The sequence below is a fragment of the Carassius auratus genome, chromosome 13 (assembly GCF_003368295.1).
Source record: "Carassius auratus strain Wakin chromosome 13, ASM336829v1, whole genome shotgun sequence".
NCBI lineage: Eukaryota > Metazoa > Chordata > Actinopteri > Cypriniformes > Cyprinidae > Carassius > Carassius auratus.
The window spans coordinates 14,881,582-14,897,674 of NC_039255.1; the positions used below are offsets into that span (position 1 = coordinate 14,881,582).

A 16,093-nucleotide genomic window follows, 5' to 3' on the forward strand; every position below is an offset into this window, starting at 1 on the left:
TGTATTGGTCTTTATTAAAACAAATTTAATGGTTTCTGTTGGTTTTGTAATGGTTCTGATGGTTCCATTACAAGTTTGTATTGGTCTTTATTAAAACAAATTTAATGGTTTCTGTTGGTTTTGTAATGGTTCTGATGGTTCCATTACAAGTTTGTATTGGTCTTTATTAAAACAAATGTAATGGTTTCTGTTGGTTTTGTAATGGTTCTGATGGTTCCATTACAAGTTTGTATTGGTCTTTATTAAAACAAATTTAATGGTTTCTGTTGGTTTTGTAATGGTTCCATTACAAGTTTGTATTGGTCTTTATTAAAACAAATTTAATGGTTTCCGTTGGTTTTGTAATGGTTCTGATGGTTCCATTGCAAGTTTGTACTGGTCTTTATTTGCATATATTTAATAGTTTTCGTTGCAGTTTTATATTGGTTCTGATTTGAATGTTTAACTGATAGCTGGTAATTAGGCCATTAATTAATATAAGTAAATAATTTAAATTATTAATACAAACTGTACACAGGTTTTGTCAAGAATATAATGTTTTTATTTATTTAAACTTCATACCAACCTTTCAATAGCAAACAGTTCAGGTTGTTTTGCAAAGAATTAAGAATATGCACCTAAAATCAAAATTATTCACAGAATACTCAACATAGCTGGAATTAACACAAAACCTTGACATTACATTTTATTTTAATTATTGTTATTCATTAATGCATTATAGAAATGCAGGAACTATGAACTGTTTTTGTGGCTTGTAGCTGTCTCAGACCTGCAAAAAAAAAAGAAAGAAAAAAGGACAATTCATTAGGACAATGTACCACATTACCAGTATGTGAGATTATCCATACATATATTTATATGGCAGTCTCAAAAAAGTTATTGATTTTTCTTTCATGCCTAAAATCATTAGGATTTAAAAAAAAGAAAATGTTTCATGAATATATTTTGTAAATTCCCTACCATAAATGTATCAACTTAATTTTTTATTAATAAAATGCTTTGCTCTGGATTTGAAATATTTTTCACAATATTTAGATTTTTTAGCACCATCAGATTCCAGATTTTCAAATAGTTGTATCTCAGACAAATATTGTCCTCCTAACAAACCATACATCAATGGAAAACTTATTTAGTATTATTATTGAAATAAAAATCTAAAAAATTAAATAAAAACAATTACCCTTGTAACTGGTTTTGTGGTCCAGTTTCACAAATAGGCTTGAATAATTACATTATCTACTTTTTATGGTACATAGTCTCTATTCACTTCGAGTCATATTAGATAAGAGGTTGTAGCACACTTACTTACCACTGACAGTTTTATCTGGTTTATGTCACTGATCTCCTCAGCCAGGTATTTCCATACACTTAGGAGGCGTTTATTTCCTATAAGGTGTGGCCTTTTTTCTTCAGCTTCTGAGACAGACACTCTTGTTTTGAACACATACACACGCACACACACACACACACACACACACACACACACACACACACACGCACACACATAAACAAAAATTGAAATTCAAGAACTGATGGACTAATCTCAGACTTTAAATCTGACCACTCTCAAGTGGAAATTAAGTAGCATATGTGACCAGTGCTGGCAAAGTTAGTCACAATGAGCAAAAATCAGTTGAGGTTTTTTTTCCTCATTAAAAAGTCCTTCAAAATGATGTATAACTGTATATATATATAAAAAAAAGACTGAGCTACACCCGTTTGAAGTTGAAAGAGTTGGCAAAGTCAACTCTTTTCTATTTTCTAAAGGTTCCAAACCAAAATCACTGAGCAACATTGCATCTTTTCCTGCAGTTCTTTTCTTAATAATAATTCACTTTTTTATTTTACATCCGAACAAAAGCATTCAAGTAAGAAAAACTAATAATCAAATGTAAAATCCCTTTATTCATTACAAATAAATTAATTATTAAAACTATAAAAGCAGTTCAATTAGTCATTCTGTGTATACAGGTTCAATTCAATTCAATTCAAGTTTATTTGTATAGCGCTTTTTACAAAACAAATCGTTACAAAGCAACTTTACAGAAAATTATGTTTCTACAATATTTAGTAGTAGCTAGTAGTTTGTGCACATTTGACAGGATTTTAGAAAAACTAAAAAATAATAATAATACAAGACGTAGTCAGCTAGACGATGAACTATCAATATTATTAATTAAGTTATTATATGATTAAGTCACACATTTAGGAATAATTGTTAGTTCTGTTTGTTCATTCAGGGTTAGCATCATCTGAGGTCCTCTGAGGGTCAGCATCATCTCTTCTCAGGTGTTCTGGATCCAGACTGGAGCTTGTGTAAATCCTAGTTACCACGGGATGTGAATCCCGTGGCAAAACATAGAAACAAAATACAGACATCATTAGCATAGCTGCTGATCCAACAAAGTAAAATTAGTTTAACCCAAGCTAATGAATAAAAATGCACCTTTGATCAGATGCAACTACACTCACAATTAAAAAGATACATTATTCGAATGCTTGGCGAAAGAGATGTGTTTTTAATCTAGATTTAAACAAAGAGAGTGTGTCTGAACCCCGAACATTATCAGGAAGGCTATTCCAGAGTTTGGGAGCCAAATGTGAGAAAGCTCTACCTCCTTTAGTGGACTTTGCTATCCTAGGAACTACCAAAAGTCCAGCGTTTTGTGACCTTAGGGTGCGTGATGGGTTGTAACGTGGTAGAAGGCTAGTTAGGTACGCTGGAGCTAAACCATTTAGGGCCTTATAGGTAAGTAATGATAATTTGTAACTGATGCGGAACTTAATAGGTAGCCAGTGCAGAGACTGTAAAATTGGGGTAATATGATCATATTTTCTTGACCTCGTAAGGACTCTCGCTGCTGCATTTTGGACGACCTGTAGCTTGTTTATTGAAGAAGCAGGACAACCACCTAGAAGTGCATTACAATAGTCCAGTCTAGAGGTCATGAATGCATGAACTAGCTTTTCTGCATCAGAAACAGATAACATGTTTCGTAGCTTGGCAATGTTTCTAAGATGGAAGAATGCAATTTTTGTAACATTGGAAATATGATTTTCAAAAGACAAATTGCTGTCTAATATAACACCCAGATTTCTGACTGTAGAGGAAGTTACAGTACATCCGTCTAGTTGCAGATTGTAATCTACAAGATTCTGTGTAGTGTTTTTTGGTCCAATAATTAATATCTCCGTCTTATCCGAATTTAATTGGAGAAAATTCTTTGTCATCCAATCTTTTACATTTTTTACACAATCTGTTAGCTTAGATAATTGGGAAGTTTCATCTGGTCTCGTTGATATATATAGCTGAGTATCATCAGCATAACAGTGGAAGCTAATTCCGTATTTTCTAATAATATTACCAAGGGGCAACATGTATATTGAAAATAGAAGGGGACCTAGGACGGATCCTTGTGGCACTCCATATTTTACTGATGATAAATGAGAAGACTCCCCATTTAAGTAAACAAAATGGTAGCGATCGGACAGGTAGGATCTAAACCATCTTAGAGCCTGCCCTTGAATACCTGTATAGTTTTGTAATCGATCTATGAGTATGTCATGATCTATGGTGTCGAACGCAGCACTAAGATCAAGTAAGACTAGAAATGAGATGCAGCCTTGGTCTGACGCAAGGAGCAGGTCATTTGTAATTTTAACAAGTGCAGTTTCTGTGCTATGGTGGGGCCTAAAACCTGACTGAAATTCTTCATACAGATCATTTTTATGCAGGAAGGTGCTCAATTGAGCAGACACAACTTTTTCTAAAATTTTAGACATAAATGGAAGATTTGAAATAGGCCTATAATTTGCCAGTACACTAGGATCTAGTTTTGGTTTCTTAATAAGAGGCTTGATAACCGCCAGCTTGAATGGTTTTGGGACGTGTCCTAAAGATAACGACGAGTTTATGATATTGAGAAGCGGTTCTTCGGCTACAGGTAACAGCTCTTTCAGTAATTTAGAGGGTACAGGATCTAATAAACATGTTGTTGGTTTAGATACAGTGATAAGTTTATTTAGCTCTTCCTGTCCTATGGTTGTAAAGCACTGCAGTTTATGTTTGGGTGCGATGGATGAAACTGAAGTGTTAGATGCTGTAGAATCTACATTCGCTATTGTATTTCTAATGTTATCTATTTTATCAGTGAAGAAATTCATAAAGTCATTACTATTTAACGTTGGTGGAATATTTGAATCAGGTGGCATCTGGTAATTTGTTAACTTAGCCACTGTGCTAAATAAAAACCTTGGATTGTTTTGGTTATTTTCAATGAGTTTGTGTATATGCTCTGCCCTAGCAGTTTTTAGAGCCTGTCTATAGCTGGACATACTGTTTTTCCATGCAATTCTAAAAACTTCTAAGTTAGTTTTTCTCCATTTGCGTTCAAGACTACGAGTTACTTTCTTGAGAGAGTGAGTATTACTGTTATACCATGGTACAGTACGTTTTTCTCTAACTTTTTTCAATTTGATTGGGGCAACAGCTTCTAATGTATTAGAGAAAATAGTGCCCATGTTGTCAGTAATTTTGTCTAATTCATGTGTATTTTTGGGTACAAATAGCAGTTGAGATAGATCAGGCAGGTTATTTGCGAATCTGTCTTTGGTGGCTGGAACAATAGTTCTGCCCAGACGGTATCGCTGCGACATATAGTTAATATCAGTTATACGCAGCATGCACGATACGAGGAAATGGTCTGTAATATCATCACTTTGAGGTACAATATCTATAGCAGTAAGATCGATGCCATGCGATATAATTAAATCTAGTGTATGATTAAAACGATGAGTGGGCCCGGTGACATTTTGCTTGACTCCAAAGGAGTTTATTAGGTCAGTAAACGCAAGTCCTAATGTATCATTTGTATTATCAACGTGAATATTAAAATCTCCCATGATTAGCGCCTTATCAACTGTAACTAGAAGGTCTGAGAGGAAATCTGCAAATTCTTTCAGGAATTCTGTATACGGCCCTGGTGGTCTATACACAGTAGCCAGAGCAAGAGATACATTAGATTTCTTTTGCATGTCTGACAGAGTAACATTTAGCATTAGTATTTCAAAAGAGTTAAACCTGTATCCTGTTTTCTGGGTAACATTGAGAATATCACTATATATTGTTGCAACACCCCCGCCACGACCAGTCTGACGGGGCTCATGCTTATAACAGTAGTTTGGTGGAGTAGACTCATTTAGACCAAAATAATCATTTGGTTTTAGCCAGGTTTCAGTCAAGCAGAGTAAATCAAAACTATTATCTGTGATCATTTCATTTACAATAACTGCTTTTGGTGTGAGTGATCTAATATTTATGAGCCCAAACTTTAAAAATTGTTTTTGTTCATTTACTTTACATTTTTCTGGTTTAATTACGATAAGATTTTTTCTAGATCCTACATTATATTTATATTTATATTTTGACCTCACTATTCTGGGAACAGACACAGTCTTAATAGGTTTTACAGCACAAGTACTTTTATCATTTAAGCCGGTGGAACAAAACTCATCATAATGGTTATTTGAGAATTGACTTACTAGTCACATGGAGCGAAGTGTCCTGGAGATGTTGTCAGAGAGAAGCTCCGCTCCGACTCGACTGGGGTGTAATCCATCAGCGCGAAACAGTCTAGGACGCTCCCAGAAAAGATTCCAGTTATTAACAAATAGCAGTTTCTGTTCTTTACACCATGACAACAACCATTCATTTAAAGCAAAAAGTCTACTGAACCTTTCGTGTCCTCGTCGATACGTGGGCAGTGGTCCTGACACGACGATCGTCGCCGCGGGCGTCGTGCTGCGAACCGTCTCGATCAGGCTCCTGAAGTCCCTCTTCAGCGTCTCCGTCTGCCGCAGCGTGGTGTCGTTAACCCCGGCGTGAAGCACGACCGCTCTCGGGCTCTCGTCGTCCTTCAGGATCGCGGGTATCTGCGCAGAAACATCGAGAACACGAGCACCAGGCAAACAATGAGTGTGCACTTTACCTTCGGCTAACGTAGCACTTACGTGTCGGACGATGGAGTCTCCGATGATCACAGCGTCGCGTCCTGTCTCGCGGAGGGGAGCGAAGCGGTTCTGGATGGAGATCTCGAAGGCAGGAGGGGGAGATGTCGTCGCCCGGGACCCGGCTCGCATCCTCCGCTGTGGATGCACCCAGGGTCCGTGGTGTCCCGGCGTCGCAGTGAAGGACATCTGGGAAGATCGCGTCCTGGGTGCACCGGGCCTGCGCAGAGAAACACACGGAGTAGACGTGGTGGGACTGTTAACAGCACGCTGTATACTTACCCCGGACTTGTGAGCGTCAGCCCGGGATGATTCCAGCGCGGCTCTCCGCTCTCTCAGCTCGGCCTGCCTCCGTTCCAGGTCGCGAATCTGCTTCCCCACGGCCTCGAGCTCGAGCTGCACAGAGTGGAGACATTCATCCGCCATTAAAGCAAGTAACAGTGAGTACAGCAGTGGTAATGTGTGTGAATAGAGTATTAGCAATGTAAGCTCAGTTAGCAGCAACCACGCTTGCTGATGCTAACTGGCTAAAAGCTAATAGCGGACCCGGGAGATCAAAATAAATCTAGTGATAGCGAGTCGCTCTAATTGTTTTTGTTGTAGAATACAATAGAGGATATATTCACGCGTTATATAAACGGAAACGATGGTGTATAAAATAGATTTTTAAGTTAAAAATAGTCAATGAAAAGAATATAGTGACGGAGCTCAAACGCAGTTCAGCCGTCAACAACAAACGGCAAACAGGTGCTCGTCATATAATTAGAATATCATAATTTCAATTCAAAAAGTGAAACTTGTATATTATATTCATTCATTACACACAGACTGATATATTTATTTATATCTGACAACTAAGGAAAATCCCAAATTCATTATCTTAGAAAATTAGAGTATAACTTAAGACCAATACAAAGAAAGGATTTTTAGAAATCTTGGCCTGCTGAAAAGTATGAACATGAAAAGTATGAGTATGTACAGCACTCAATACTTAGTTAAGACTCCTTTCCCCTGAATGACTGCAGCAATGTGGCGTGGCATGGAGTCGATCAGTCTGTGGCACTGCTCAGGTATTATGAGAGACCAGGTTGCTCTGATAGTGGCCTTCAGCTCTTCTGCATTCTTGGGTCTGATTTATCACTACTCAGCAGGAGTCCAGTCCTTTTTGAAGCGAGACACTTCTGGTTCTGTCTGTTGTTCAAGAGTGGCTTGACACAAGGAATGCGAAGCTGAAACCCATGTCTTGCATACGTCTGTGTGTAGTGGTTCTTGAAGCACTGACTCCAGCTGCAGTCCACTCTTTGTGAATCTCCCCCACATTTTTGAATGGGTTTTGTTTCACAATCCTCTCCAGGGTGCAGTTATCCCTATTGCTTCTACACTTATTTTCTACTACATCTTTTCCTTCCTTTCTCCTCTCTATTAATGTGCTTGGACACAGAGCTCTGTAAACAGCCAGCCTCTTTTGCAATGACCTTTTGTGTCTTGCCCTCCTTGTGCAAAGTGTCAATGGTCGTCTTTGGGACAACGGTCAAGTCAGCAGTCTTCCCCATGATTGTGTAGCCTACAGAACGAGACTGAGAGACCATTTAAAGGCTTTGCAGATGCTTTGAGTTAATTAGCTGATTAGAGTGTGGCAACAGGTCTTCAATATTGAACCTTTTAACAATATTCAAATTTTCTGGGATACTGAATTTGGGATTTTCCTTAGTTGTCAGTTATAAACATCAAAATTAAAAGAAATAAAGATTTGGAATATATCAGTCTGTGTGAATGAATATAATATACAAGTTTCACTTTTTGAATGGAATTAGTGAAATCAACTTTTTGATGATATTTTAATTATATGACCAGCACCTGTATTTATCAGGATATATATATATATATAACTGTAATTTGAATGTCGGATTGAAATGAACACTGTTATTAGAGTAGTTAATTGTTAGCATAAGTGCGGCTAATAATAATAATTAAAAAAATAATAATAATTAGCATGTTTTTGTGTTTTGCTTTGGTACTGAAATTGGTACTGTGACAACACTAATAGTTAGACCTCGATTAATGTGTTCAGGTGCACTGCAGGTTGGAGCAAAACTCTGCATGTAAGTGGACCTTAAGAGACAATGTTGAGATCTCCTGCAATATGTCCTGAACATGCACTATAAAGAGGGAGAATGACTTACAAGTTTCTGCTGATCCTTGATCAGCTGCTCAGGTCTGCTTAACTGGGGTTGGAGCTAAACTCTGAAACAAGAGAAGACAACCAATATTATGAAGTAAAAAAAAAAAAATGATTCAGAAATATGCACAACGTTTGAAAATGCACAAAGATGAGAAGAAAGCTATGTGTTTAATGAGAACTTTCCACTGAAAAATAAGAAGCAATATTAAGTCACAGATGCATTTTTATCAATTCTTATTAATATTGTTTAAATATGTTACAGTAACCTTGTGCTTTATCAATGATTTTCAGTCTCTGAAATAGAAAAGATCTATCAGTGCTGAATGGCATCATACATACATCATATGTAATGATATTTAACAAGAGTTCTAACACTGTGTCGTCACTGGACAGCACAACAAAATACAACAGAGCCTTTTATAATCAGTGATGCTCTCTACACTGGATGCGGCACGAAACAACAAATCACAGACGGTGATCTGATGCCTTTTACTATTCATGATGTACTGACACAAAGTTTGAATGATTTTTAACAGTCACTTTGGTGTGAGAGTGTGTAGCTTGGAGATAGAGATCTTTTTATGTTTCTGAAATAAGTCTCATGTACACTAAGAAAACTGCATTTATTTGATCATAAATAAAAATGGTAATGTTGTGAAATATTAGTACAATTTCAAATAACTGCTTTATATGTAAATATTTTGTACAATTTTATTCTTGTTTTCACAAAGCATGATTTCTGAAGGATTGTGTGACACTGGAGACTGATGCTGAAAATTCAGCTTTGATCACCTATTAAAACAAACTTAAACAGAAAATAGTTATTAAAAAAATGTTAATTTCACAATTTAACTGTATTTTAATCAAATAAATGCAGCAGTGGTGAGCATAAAATATGTCTTTGAAATACATGACAAATCTGACCCTTACATTTTTGAATGGTGTATGTTTGACGAATTGCTTACTATTCATGGTTCATAATGTCTAAAAATGTTCTTCGACAGGAGATATGACTCTAGAGCACAGCCATCAGCATGGAAGAACCTAGGAACATAAGCACTGTCACAGAGACAACAATATTTATTATACAATGCCAGGTATAAGGCATATACTATAGCAGAGGTGAAATGCAGAAAAGAAAAATAATAATTCAAAGAATATATAATTTATATAATCATTTACAATAAATATATATATATTTTAGTTTTACTTATTTAGTAATGCTCCTACAGCGTGGACATCAAAATGTGTATGTTTTCATCCTCTCTGTCAGCAGCCCCCTTCAGAAATGTTAAAATCAGGAACTTCTCCTGCGTCATAGAGGTTTTTTTCTGGCACTTCTGAAATCACAGAACAAGTTTGTATTCATGTGTTTACCATGAAAGATCAAAACCTGAAGGTTTCAGTCCATTTTCACGCTCTATGTAAGTGATGTAACGTTATCCGGTTACGTTAGTGCACATTTTAGGATTAAACAGTGGATACTTTTAGGGTTAAATTAATTCGGTTAAGTTACTTCCATTCATCCACTGATATATATGGAGAGAGAGAGAGAGAGAGAGACAGAGAGAGAGAGAGAGAGAGAGAGAGAGAGAGAGAGAGAGAGCGAGCTCATCTACACACAAGATGACATTAAAAGCCCAAACTTAATAAACAAGAGCTCATGTCTATCGTTACCTCTTGTATTTAGCCTTACCTTTGAGATGCTAACGGACTTTTTCTGACGACGCTAAACCATTTCTATAAAGTAAATATTAAACGAAAGCGTATAGTTTACATGAAATAAAGTGTCAGGAACACTTTAATGTACTATTTGTGTAATTTAATAGACTAAACTTACCTAAAAAAAAAAGTGAAACCACATTGAGTGTCAGCGATCAGCTGCTTGACGGTTGGGCTGCCGCCTCGTTTCCATGGTGACGTCCTCCGCTCCAGTTCTGCGCGCGCGCACATTACAGCATGTGGAAGTCACGCAGAATTTCACTGTTATTTCACATCTATTTTTGGGCTAAATTTGGACCAAATCCGACAGACAAAACAAAGACCAACTTTTCAAGTCAATTTTGAAGGCCATGACGAGTCGAGTTGATTTAAAAATAAATAAATAAATAAATAAAAAAAAAAATGAATTAAAAATAACCTTTCCAAATGACGTATGGTGGCAATCCAAGACAATACATACCACCAATAGAAAAAAGCAATTTACCAATAGAGACCCACAGGGACCATTACTGTGACCATTACAACCAACATAATTCCCATTATAACCATTAAAACCATTACAAATTTTGTAATAGTTTCTATTGTTTGTGTGTTCATTTTTTTTTTCAGCAGTAGCCTACCCACTAAGACCATTACAGTTTTCCAAAGAAACCACTAAATTTATTGGAGTCATAATGGTTTCTACTGGTGTCCAGTAGATACCAGAAGTTTCTAAAGGTGTTCTATTGGTCCTTAATGGTATCCAATAGACAATACACGCCACCAATAGAAAAAAGCAAAGTACCAATAGAGACCCACAGAGACCATTACAGTGTCCATTAAAACCATTAGAATTCCAATAAGAACCATTAAAACCATTACAAATTCTGTAATGGTTTCTATTGTTTTTTTCAGCAGGGTAGTCTTGGCTACCTGGAGGAAGTGGTCTTTGTTCGGTTGCACTCGAACCGTGCCGCGGTTCGGGTGAATGTGAAGGCAACACGGACTCGGGTGCGCACTTGTTCAGGAAGTAATGTGACCTGCGCATGCGTTTAAAGCTTATTATGATGCATTTAGTTACATATAATACATGTAAGGGATGATAGTAATATCATATTAAAAAAAATATATATATATATATTGACCCACGTTCTGTTTTCTATCATGCGTCATGCACGTTTGTGATGACGTAATAAGCTGCGGGGGTCGCCGGAAACAATCGCGCTCGGGCTAGGACCGCAGCAAACAAGCCCAGTGTGAAAGCAGCCTAATTCCGCTCCTGGAGGGTTAGATGGTTGGTTTAACTCCAACCTGATTCAACACACCTGCCTGGAGGTTTGTAGTGATCCTGAACAACTTGATTAAGGCTGGTTCACACGGCAGGATAATTAGGCCGATTTTAGCCCCGATTCACCCCTTCCGACAATCTTAGGATGCTCCGATTATCGTAAAATAATCTGATAAAATATTCCTGCCGTGTGTGGTGTGTTAAGACTGCTCTCCTCTGCTCGGAAGAACGTCGGGACCACTCCGATCTCAAATCGGGGATATCCAACATGTTGGATTTATTTGGCCCGATTTCTTCTCGTGTGTGGTGTCCCCCGAGGACAAACAATCACGCAGCCGGTGGACTGTGGCGTGTAGCCAATCAGAAAGCGAGGTGACGAGGCAAGTGAGGGAGTACCGGGAAACAAAATCAAAACAGCCGGCGTATATAATATAACAAATATAACAAATACAAATAAAGTCGATGGGCATACATCCACAACTGCAGTCCACCAGAGTACATGGAAACGAATATATGAACGTTTATTTCAACGGTTATTAATCTGTGTAGTACGTAACAACATTTCTATGAGATAAAACAACAACTTATCTCCATATTATGATATAGCAAGTATAGTCCATGCTCGCGTTGTCTCCACCTCTTTGACCATCGCCTTTTCTTGTTTTTCTTATGTTTTTTTTTCCGTTAAAAACAAAGCACAAACTATGGCCACTGCATCCTCTTCGTCCGCCATGATTGTTTACTCTAAAGTCACGTTTGATCTCGAGGGATTTTGCGAGATTTCCCGTCTGACCTGGGAATGCTCTGGAGTCAAATCGGTTCGTGTGTGATGTGTTGATATTGCCGTGTGGCTGCACACCACACACTGAACGACCAAAACTGTAGACCCGTGATTTTTTATCGCCGTGTGTGGGGTCTCTCAGGTTTGGAAAATCGGCCGACAATTTTAAAATCGTCCCGTGTGAACCAGCTTTTAGCTGGTTCAGGTGTGTTTAATTTGGGTTGAAGCTAAATCTGCAGGATGTTAACTCCCCAGGAGCAGGATTGGACACCCCTGCCTTAAATTCATTGGATCTCATTCATGAAACACGAGCAGAACACATTTTTGTGTAAATCGCGTGTAAAGTGGTTTTGGCGTACATTTTCGGATTCATTAAAACGTTCGTATTTTCCAAATGTTAGTTGGTACGAAAGAAATCTACACCTGCTCCCAGCCACGCGTAAATAGTGCGTTTAACGTCTGAACGTTTTGCTCATTAATACGGCTGCATTTTAATTCACCTTAATCGGGTACATATTTACACAGCATTTTGAAAAAAATATTATATATATTAATTACATACGGTTTTTCCTTTTAACTTTTATTATGAGAGCCAGTAATAGGATCTGTAATATGCTGCCAAACTTCCTTTTTTAGGACCTGATACGCCACTAATAGGCTACGCTTGAAAATAAAATGTGGCGTTTTGAATGAACTTCTGATAATAAAACTTAAATTTCTGCAGCTGAGAAATGTTTCTTTTTCAGTCGCTTTTGAGAAGACATGTTGAAATCCTTCGTTTGGTGTCATAATATGATGCTCATATATAGTTGTCAGTCGGATTTAATAGGCGGGATTTATGGTAATTGAGAGTGAGCATGCACGCGCGTCCCATTTACGACTGATTGGAATTCATTAACACACACACACATTTCACTATCACATCTGACGTTTACGAAGTTTTTGTGAATCAGGAGAAGAGTTTTCGGGAAGTTCTATTTACGCACAAATCACTCAGATATTTACTCGTATATTTACGAATGTTTCATGAATTAGACCCATTGGGTTTGTAACAACACTTTAAATTATTTTAAAGGTTAGGTTACCAAAGATGATTAAAGTAATTTACTCACCAACATGCCAGTCCAAACACATGCAAACATATTCATAACAATGAAAATGAACAATGGCTAGGCTGTTAAGATCTATAAAGGACAACTCATGTTGCCTTTTTAAAAGTTTTAAAAGTTTGTGTAAGGAACTGATCATATCATTTTTGATGTTACTACAGCATACTACAACAAAATCAAACCTCATTAGTTCTTGTCATGCCATTTGATCAAAAGACTGGCAAGAACAAATGAGGCTTGATAATTATGTAGTAGCTAATACAATAAAACATCATTGTAAACAAAGACTGACATTTTTATGTTTTCATCATACAAAGACATTGTATGATTTCAGAAGACTTTGAATATGACATGGAAATTGAATATATTACTTTTTAGATGCTTACTCTTAAGTCATTGTATGAAAAGATGTCACTATCAATAGGTTTATGATGTGAGTAGTGAGTAAATGATCACAGAATTGTCATTTTGTGGAGAGAAAGACTGCTTTAAAATAAATTGACTCACATTCTTGTCAAGGCTCTCCAGTATTGAAGTCATTTCTGGAATGTCCTCATAACGCTTTGTTAGGAATAACTGTATCAGCTTCGAGAGATGACCATCTAAGACCTTCCAAAAAGGACTTGCTCAGATCCTTTGACACAAGCCTGGTGAATTCTTTGCTGATCTATAAAAACATAAATACATTTACAAATTGAACAAAGATCTCAGGGACAGTCTTAAAACATTAACAAGTAAAAAAAAAATAATAATAACTCAACATAATCTTAGGATATTAAGTTTGCCCATATCTTTCTAATATAACAGCACAACATTCACAGCCCAAGATTTTCTGATTAATTCAAAGCACACAGAAACAAATAAACACAATTTACCTGTCTCTCAGTGAAAATTGCTGGCCATCGGATTTTCATTTGTGACACTGGTGGCTCCTCATCAACGACTTCTTGCCTTCTCAAAGAATACGTGCTGCTCATAGCAGCATCAACAAATGTAATGTCTGGAGTCATCATCTCCACAGCCATTTGCTCTTTCCTTTTCTAGACTTTACTGGGCATTAAACAAGAAGTAACGTTAAATCAAGCATTTTTATTCGTAATGGTAAACACAAATATGGACTGGCGGCGGAGCTTCAGATATTAACGTTACTGGTCATTCTGTATTTCTAACGATAATGAGATCCGATCAAGAACACGCTAAAAAGTAATTTGTATGTACACTTTTTTATCTATTTACCAACATTAACTTATACTAGTCAAAGACGACTTCTCTTTCTGCTCACGTCTCGACAGCAGCTCAGTGTCTAACACACTGTATATCTAGCAAAAATGTGCGTGCCAGTGCGTGTAACGTTAGCTCCTGATTAACGTTACTAATCAAGTTGTCTTAGTTTGTCAAATGTGATAGCATGAAATCAATACGCGGTCGGTGAGCGCAAACGAAACAAGCCTAATTTTTACATGAAAGAAAGAACAAATCAGGGTAGACTTACTATAAAAATCCATCTGTAGACATTCAAATACGAGCTCCTTCGTCTTTTTCCTCGCATCAGCAACTAGTGTCGTCGTGATCTCGTCTTCTCGTGTAGAAAATGGCGATGGCGCGTCTGGCTCAAATTCGTTAAAATAGTACGTCATCGTGACGTAGAGTTTCTGGCACATGCGCAGAAAATTGAAAGTTGAAAGAACCTCTGTTTTGTTGTTATATGAACACGTTATTTTAAGTTTTCCATTTCCCTTCAAGTTGAGGTTGTTATAACTCATCCTATTATGTAGTGAGACACTGCAAGTTGACAGGACATGATTTTACCTGTCCACCTGACTAAAACTCAGAATCACTTTTTACAGTGTACCCATTCTCTGATGGCTACTTCCAGCAGGATAATGCACCATGTCACAAAGCTCGAATCATTTCAAATTGGTTTCTTGAACATGACAATGAGTTCACTGTACTAAAATAGCCCCCCACAGTCACCAGATCTCAACCCAATAGAGCATCTTTGGGATGTGGTGGAACGGGATCTTTGTGCCCTGGATGTGCATCCCACAAATCTCCATCAACTGCAAGATGCTATCCTATCAATATGGGCCAGCATCTCTAAAGAATGCTTTCAGCACCTTGTTGAATAAATACCATGTAGAATTAAGGCAGTTCTGAAGGCGAAAGGGGGTCAAACACAGTATTAGTATGGTGTTCCGAATATCATTATGTATTGGTCTGCTTTTATTATTATTATTGTGAGCATAAGGTTTTGTTCGCGCATTTAGTTATGCTTGCATAGTACTCGCCCGTGGGATTAAGTTGTAATTCTATAGAATTTGCGGTTTTGAATTTTGTTCTCTCAGCCTGTTATTCTGTATACACAATAAGGTTTTTTTTGTGCTTCAATTTCAACATGATTTAAAAAAATATATATTTATTTTATAAAACAGTTCATTAAACACGTTTATATAATTGACCATTTGTACACAACATTGTGTAAATTTCAGACTATTTTGAACATAGCTCCAAAACTCTACCAGCAATACAGAGTGGTTAAAGTTTTCTGCCCGTAATATGAAGCTTTAGCTGTAGCCTTAATATGAAGATCCATTTCAAGCTCTGATTGATTTTAATTTTGTACACCCCTGAAAATAATTTGCACGCACTGGCAATACTGTGAACCTAATTTGCCAGTAGGTGTATACACATACCAGTCAATTACAAACAACAAATACACATCTGACCCAGCTTATTTAGGTTTTCCAAAATATTACAAGCAGGTGCGTTAAAGCAGGGATGGAAATAAAATGCATGATGGTGATCCAGATTGGTAGAGTTTGGACCCTTTCTCTTTTGCAGCCACATACTGTGGCAAGTTAAGATGGCCTAGTTAAAAGTGGATGAATAAAATTAGCAGGGTCTCATTTGTTTTTCATTTGAACACAAATATGGGGATGCTATTATAGTTCTAACGTATGAATAATCATAGCCTACATTTTTAAAAGCATGGCCCTAAATCCCAGTCTAACCCACCTGGATGCGTT

General features: G+C 37.1%; 2 long non-coding RNA genes across 4 annotated transcripts; both read right to left on the minus strand.

The window, feature by feature from the left end:
- Window positions 1-517: 517 nt before the first annotated feature.
- LOC113112794 (uncharacterized) lies at window positions 518-11,368 on the minus strand. 3 transcript variants are annotated; one of them, XR_003293492.1, is made up of 7 exons: window positions 10,029-11,368; window positions 9,885-9,928; window positions 9,399-9,528; window positions 9,154-9,247; window positions 8,190-8,250; window positions 1,310-1,430; window positions 518-769 (listed from the first exon to the last, which is right to left on the minus strand). It is a non-coding gene; the product is annotated as an uncharacterized LOC113112794 (long non-coding RNA). The 3 variants fall into 3 exon arrangements; XR_003293494.1 differs by lacking the exon at window positions 9,885-9,928; XR_003293493.1 differs by lacking the exons at window positions 518-769; window positions 1,310-1,430 and adding an exon at window positions 6,363-6,402.
- A 2,222-nt stretch (window positions 11,369-13,590) lies between these two features.
- Window positions 13,591-14,898, minus strand: LOC113113181 (uncharacterized). The gene is made up of 3 exons (XR_003293559.1): window positions 14,560-14,898; window positions 13,943-14,117; window positions 13,591-13,734 (listed from the first exon to the last, which is right to left on the minus strand). It is a non-coding gene; the product is annotated as an uncharacterized LOC113113181 (long non-coding RNA).
- Between the last annotated feature and the right edge of the window lie 1,195 nt (window positions 14,899-16,093).